The sequence below is a fragment of the Psammomys obesus genome, unplaced genomic scaffold (genome assembly GCF_907164565.1).
Source record: "Psammomys obesus unplaced genomic scaffold, mPsaObe1.curated_primary_1811, whole genome shotgun sequence".
Lineage (NCBI taxonomy): Eukaryota > Metazoa > Chordata > Mammalia > Rodentia > Muridae > Psammomys > Psammomys obesus.
The window spans coordinates 11,765,711-11,772,603 of NW_026585895.1; the positions used below are offsets into that span (position 1 = coordinate 11,765,711).

General features: G+C 43.9%; 1 long non-coding RNA gene across 1 annotated transcript in view; it reads left to right on the forward strand.

The window, feature by feature from the left end:
• The first annotated feature begins 240 nt into the window (after positions 1-240).
• The window catches only part of LOC129671560 (uncharacterized), an 8,004-nt gene continuing 1,351 nt past the window's right edge, over positions 241-6,893 (forward strand). Inside the window, exon 1 of the long non-coding RNA XR_008719362.1 lies at positions 241-383. This is a non-coding gene — a long non-coding RNA (uncharacterized LOC129671560). The remainder of the gene's footprint in view (positions 384-6,893) is intronic.

Below are 6,893 nucleotides of genomic sequence, written 5' to 3' on the forward strand. Positions count from 1 at the left end.
AACAAAAAAACACAATATGCGGTTGTATCCAAACTTAATTTGTTTAACTTTCATTAATTAAATTTTGTCGATTTGCTTTGCATAATGAATTCAGCTACATTACTAATGAGGACGGCTCTGGCAAAGCAAAAAAAGAAGCACACACGTGGGAATGGTGTGTGTGTGTGTGCTGTCTCTGGGTGTGGGAGAGAGAGAGACTGTGGTGTTTAATTAAGGAGTGGAGGTGGGGCCTGGCAGGGAACCCTATTGGTAAACACTGCATGTCCGCAGCCCGCTCAGGGGTTACCTGGGAAGAGGAAGCACCGGAAATGGCTGTCCAAGAAGCGCCCGTCCGGCTGTCCGGTGAACTGTCTGTTATCAGAGAGAAATGCGTACTTTTTGAGGTGAGGTCGGTTGTGTGCCCTGAACCGAGAGATTTTTCGTTTTTTGTTCTGATAACAAGCTGGCGCTAGGCTTCACTGAACTGAGAAATTGTAAATTCTTAGAAAAGGCTGTCTAAAGATAACAATTCAATGTTTCTTGGTAATGTACTCTGGGTGAATCTGATAATTTAAAGCCCACTCCAGCGAAGTGGGAGTTCTGCTTGCACCCTCTCTTTATCTTCAATTATGTCTAATCTGTTTCTAATTCAAACACGGCGCTGCTGTTGTCAGTTCAAATATAGATTTTAAATGTTTTATGCTTCTCCGCTGGGAAGGTTGAAAATGTACTGCGGGCTGTCTGTCAGGACTGTGCTGGAGGGATCCAATAAAGTTTTAGATAAATTTAAAGGAAATAAAAGAGTACTTAAAACCGAAATGATTCACGGTTCATGAGACGGAACCTGCTTAATGAACAGCAGTTTGGGAGAAGTGATGGTGGAAGGCCGGGTCACCTGCTTCCCCTCCACGGCGCTCTCCTTGAATAAATACATCGTGCCTTTCAGCCTTACAGGCAGGAGTTCAAAAACCAATTTAGAAATCGGGGCCGAGTCGGGCTGGCTGCAAACAGGGCCTCATGAGCATACAGGACTGTAATCCACGCCGTTTCATTCCACACGATGACACTTCCATCTCGGGGCGCAGATTGGAAAACACAGTTTCCAGTCCCTGGATGGGGCGAGCTCCTGGCTGGTAATGGAATCCTTTCTCCGCCGATTATGCAGATGCGCTGCAGGCCACGGACAGTCACAGCAGGAACATGTTCTGAGACAAGATCAGGCAGGCATCCTTAAGCCTGGGGGCCAGCGTCGAGGTTCCGGCTGCCCGAGTGGTACCCTGAGAAAGTCAGGGAGAAGACGTGTTTCATTGACACTCAGAAGGTGCCTGTGTCCTACCGCACCGCCGTTTGTAGCCACCGGGGCTTAAAGGTGAAGGCGCTGGTGCAGTTTGTCACCACAGAGATTTTTCTCGGGCTTGCTGCTAATCCCTTTCGTACTGCCTAGGGGTGTATCTCTTGTAGCACTGGGGCTGTCTCTCCGAGTTTGGTTTTAGGAAGGATTGGAACTGGAGTGTTCTTTAAATGTTAATTGGAATTTGTGCTTAAGAGGAAAAGGCTTTGGAGTTTTAAAGCCATAATCCTTCTAGGTCCCCAACCTCTCTTGCCCCCAAGTTTTATTTTCAGAGGCACAATATTTTTTATCTGAGGTAAGACCTTAGTATGATGGAGAACGGCGCAACTGAGCTGATTCTCAGGAGAAAAATACATTCAAATTACGGCTCCCTTCGCTGGCTGGCTTCGGCTTAGCCCTTTGCAGGACAGATAGTAAAAATTCTAAAAGGGCACTTTCTTCCTGGTGACCCCCTTGCATCTTCTTTTTCTGTGAAGTCTTAAGGTCAAATCTCGCTAAACAAGCAATAGTTCCTCCTTACCCAGACTCAGCAGGGAGGCGAGAGAATTCTCTCCTGCAGGCTTGGCCAGGTCAGACAGTCTGAGACTGGCCTCTTTGCCAGCCATCTCAAGGGGTGTCGGCCCTGCAGTAGGGAAACCCGACCCTGCTCTGCAGAAAGTCTGGATGTGTTTTCCCACTGGGCAGCGCTGGAGCGTTTGAACTGGGGCCTAAGAAGACCTTTCACAGAGAAAGAGAAGGTGAGGGCTGGACATCGCCTCACATGCACTTCCTCTGGATCAGTGATGCTTCCTGTCCCCATGAGCAGAGGTGACACTGTCTACAGTTCCTCTCTGAGCTGTTTTATCAGTTTGTTGCTTTACTGTCTTGCAAATCTTAGTAGGTTTTTCAGAGGAAGGGAGGGATAGAGAAGAAAAAGAGAGAGAGAGACTTTAGTGGATGCCTGCTGAGGTCTCAGTCCCCAGTAAGGCGGGGAAGTGGGAAGGAAATGTCATCCAAATCAAGGGCAAGACGGTAGGTCACAAGTGGCAAACACTGCCCACGAGTCAGGCAATGCCACGCCAGCAGCCATAATCAAGGGGCTGTCAGACTTCCGACATTGATTCCCCCAAGCACAACAAGGAGGAAATACACATCGCATGGAGGGATTTTTTTTTTTTTTTCTGACAAAGTACATTATGCATTGATGAGCCACTTCTAGTCCCCCAGACAGGAGTCAATTTGGGGATGTAGGCTCGATGCTTTAGAAACTTAATGAAATGACACTCAAAGTGGAGGCCCTTCCTACAGTGAAGGCGAAGTGGGCGGCAAAGGCTAAACTTGGTGTGACGGTCGTGAGTGGGAGAGAGAGTTAGAGGGCTTGGTAAAGAGCTTAACTGTTGCCCTTCACTTGGAGGCTCCGTGGACGAGATCTGTGCACACGTTGGAACGGGTGGTGCATGAATGGCATCTGCACAAGGACAAAGAACAACTTTTCGATTCTAAAGATACTCTAGCTGTCTCTGTCTGCCTTGTGCTTTATAGCAGATTGCAGGGGGTTAGACAGCTTATAAAGAAAAGACGTTTATTTCCTGCAGCTGGGAACCCGGGAGGTCCAAGGTTGAGATGCTGGCATCGGTAATGACCTAGTATGGCCGTGGCAGGCAAGGTGGTAAGAGAAACAGGAAAAGGAAGGAGCCTGAACTTGTAGTTAGGACAAACCCGATAATGAAACTAGTCTCATTAATACATTCACCAGGGCCGTGACCTCACCATGTGTCCAGAGTCCTAGCTCTGGGTGCTGCTGATCCACTAACTTTCCAGCTTTGGTGTTCCGTTTAAATCTTTAGAAAGCACATGTATTTTTAAATTTTATGTGTCTGAGTGTTTTTGTCTGTATGCCTGTATGTTTGCTACATGTGTGCCTGGTGCCTGTGGAGTCCAGAAGAGGGTGTTGGATCCCCTGGAACTGGAGTTACAGAAGGCTTTGAGTTGCCATGGGGGTGCTGGGAACCGAACCCAGGTCATTTGCAAGAGCAGCAAGTGTTCTTAACCATGGAGTCACCTCTCCACCCCACCCCCATATTTAACTCTTAACAGTAGGTATAAGATAATATTCATCATCATTATATAAATTATTTGTATAATTTAGCATATGGTGCTAAGGGTTTTAAGTTGTCATATTGAATACTTCTGCAGCTTGCTTTTTAAAAAAAACTCAAAATCTCAAACTGTGTTTGAGATTCACTATGTTGAAACATGTAGAGGTAAGTTTGCTTGCTTGTTTGCTTATGAGTGTTCGTTTGTGTGTATGTATCGTATGTATCTGCGTGGCTGTTCGTGCAGGTCGACCTCTGAGGGATCAGTTCTCTCCTTCCACCGTGGGTGAGTGAACTCAGGTTGACAGGCTTGGCTGACAGCACCTTTGTCTGTGGAGACAAGTTGCTGGCCTTCCCTATTTATTTTTGAGGCAGAGTCTTACCGTGTAGCCCTGGCTGGCCCGAAATTGCTATGTAAATTAGGTCGCCCATGAATTCACGGTTCGCCTCCTGCTCTAGCCTCCTGAATGCCGGGATTCCGGTGTGAGCCACCATGGCAAATAGTTGATATTAATGTCTTGCTTACAGTCAAGTGCTTGAATACACCACTTTATTTGTTCTTGTCCCCAGAAGAAAAAAGAAAAAGAAAAAAAGACAAACATGAGAGAAAAGGGGTCCTGGCTGAGACTGCTGGCGCAGAGGGTAGACGAGCAAGAGAAAAGTATAACACGTTTATTTAAGCTTCACACAAGGCAGTCGCTTTCAGATATGAAGTCCCAAACAGACCAGGAAGAGCTATTTTTACGTGCAGTTGTGTAGAAGTGTGACTGTGGGAAGGAGGGGGTGGTTTGGGGGTGATGAACTGGGGACCTGGCAGACTTTGCTCAGGTTCTTCTTGGCAGCCAGGAAGAGGACACTGATGAGAGCTCTCTGATGAGAGTTCAGGGGTGGTAGGTCACATAGTTCCAGTGAGAAAAGAGAGAGGACAGAAAGCTTGGTTTCTCCCTCTCTCCCTCTGTCTGTGTCTCTGTGTGTGTGTTTGTGTGTTTTCCCTCAACTTCCTTCAGCTGAAAAGACAGTATGCTAAGGTGCCATATTTTGGGGTATTTATACTCCCCAGAGATGCAGAATTTTCTTGTTGTTTATTACGATTATTATTATTATTATTATTATTATTATTATTATTATTATTATTATATATGTGTTTTTGAAGCAAGGTCTCTCTAGCTAGCTCAGTTGGCCTTGAACTCCCAGCTTGCCCCAGCTTCCTAAATGCTAGATTGCAGGCACATGCTGCCATACCTGGCTTTATTTTTATTTTGGATTGCTTATACTTTCATTAGTAAGTTGCAAAGCTTCTGTATATGTTTTGGAAACTAATGTATATATAATATATAATATATAATGTCCATTATATATGAGGAGCAAACATGTTTTCAATTCTCTGCGATGGGGACTGAACCTAGGGTCTTGTTCATGCTAAGCATGGGTTCAGCTACTGAACACTCCCGAACCTTTCCAAATGGCTGGGAGACGCTCTATCGCTGAGCTACACCCACAGCACAGCGTCTATTTTAATACAGTCAATTCCAGCATCTTTATGCTGGACTGTGTTTCGGTTTTACATTTGACAGTCTTTCTCTGTCTTGATTATAAAATAGGCTATGGTTTTTGCCACAGAGCCTCATTTGTGCCTCTAACCTCTAGGGAAAGAGGTTTAATCTGAGAGTGTGGCCTGTGGCCCCTGAATTATTTCCCACTGACTATGGTGTTATTTTGGACACATGCCAACGTTCTCCCCTTGTTGGGCTGTTTCTAGCATGGTTTCTTTGTCCTTATCTGCACCATTTATGTATAGTTCATAGCCATCTTTCTTAAAGGATGGCTCTACCCTAAATACTTAAAACTCTCAACCCAAATGTGGTAGCTCACAGGTGTAATCAGAGTACTTGGGAGGCAGAGGCAGGAGGATTCCTGTGAGCTTGAGGTCAGCCTGGGTTATAGTGAGATTTTCACTCAGAATCAAAACAAAAACAAAACATCACCACATAATGATAATAATGGTATTAAATTTAAGACTCTGGTCACTTTTTGCTCTTTACTCTCTTATTCACACTTGAAGATCACCTTGTCAAGTTATGTGAAACGTTCTTTGAGGATTTAGATTAGAAGCACATTGAATTTATAGAATGATTTGGGGAGAATTATCATTTTTATGCACCAAGTCTTTTTTCCTAAGCAGGGAGTATATTACATAGCTCTTCTTTATGTCCTTTGTTAAGGTTTTATATCTTTTGTTAGATTTATTCTGAAATGGCTTAGATATATTTTTGCTGTTGCAATACATCTTCAATAGAACTGCTTTGTCTAATTGATTGTTGGTGATGTTCAGTGATGAATTTGTGCATGGCTGAGTATGCCTGTACAATATTGACTAAAATAATATCCTTCTGGGTCCGTTAATGATTTTTCTTCTTTTTAGCAGTTAATGTTTTTCCATAAAGTTATTCATTTTGTTTAATTTTCAATGTTATTAGTATAAAGTCTTCACTTTAACATCTCTCTTTCTAAGAATGCTTTTTTTCCCCCCTCTCCAATCCTAATATCCCTTCCTTTGTCTGGATGACAAAACTACTTCTTTTGTAAGAACTCTGTCACTTGTATTGGCTTTTGGATAATCTGACCTCTTTCTTTCTTTCTTTCTTTCTTTCTTTCTTTCTTTCTTTCTTTCTTTCTTTCTTTCTTTCTCTCTCTCTCTCTCTCTCTCTCTCTCTCTCTCTCTCTCTCTCTCTCTCTCTACAGTTTTTCTGTGTAGCCTTGGCTGTCCTGGACTCACTTTGTAGAGCAGGCTGGCCTGGAACTCACAGAGATCCACCTGCCTCTGCCTCCCGAGTGCTGGGATTACAGGTGTATGCACCACCATGCCCACCCGGCTGACATTTGTTTCTTTGAGTTTCTGGGTTTCTTCATTTTCTGTCTCATTAACTTTAAACTTTTGTTGCTATCCTTATTCTTTTTATGTTTTGTATCTTTTTTCTTTGAAATTTTCCTCCTAACCCTCAGGTTAGTGATTTCTTTTTTTTTTTAGGCTCTCCATTTTATTCCCAACCAATTAGCTCACATGGAACAGATAATAACCAATCAGAACCCCAATTTAAACATGAGCAAGTCTCCATAGATTAAAAAAACAAAAACAAAAACAAAAACAAAAAAAAAAAACATGTCTCCATCTGGTGGCCTTAGAGGATCATCATTCAGCACAAAGTCTCAGTCACACCACTGAGTGACTCCTTACAGACTTTGGAGGTTTGGAATGGTCCCCATAGACTCATGTGTGTGAATGCTTGCCCCATGGGGAACGGCACTATTAGGAGGTGCGGCCTTGTTGGAGCAGGTGTGGTCTAGTTGGAAGATGTGTCATTGTGGGGGACTACTCTATGCCTATATCTATCTGTCTATCATCTATCTCTCTATCTGTCTGTGTGTCTGTCTATCTGCCTATCTGCGTATCTGCTCAAGCTCCACCCAATGAGGAAGATGTTGCCTTC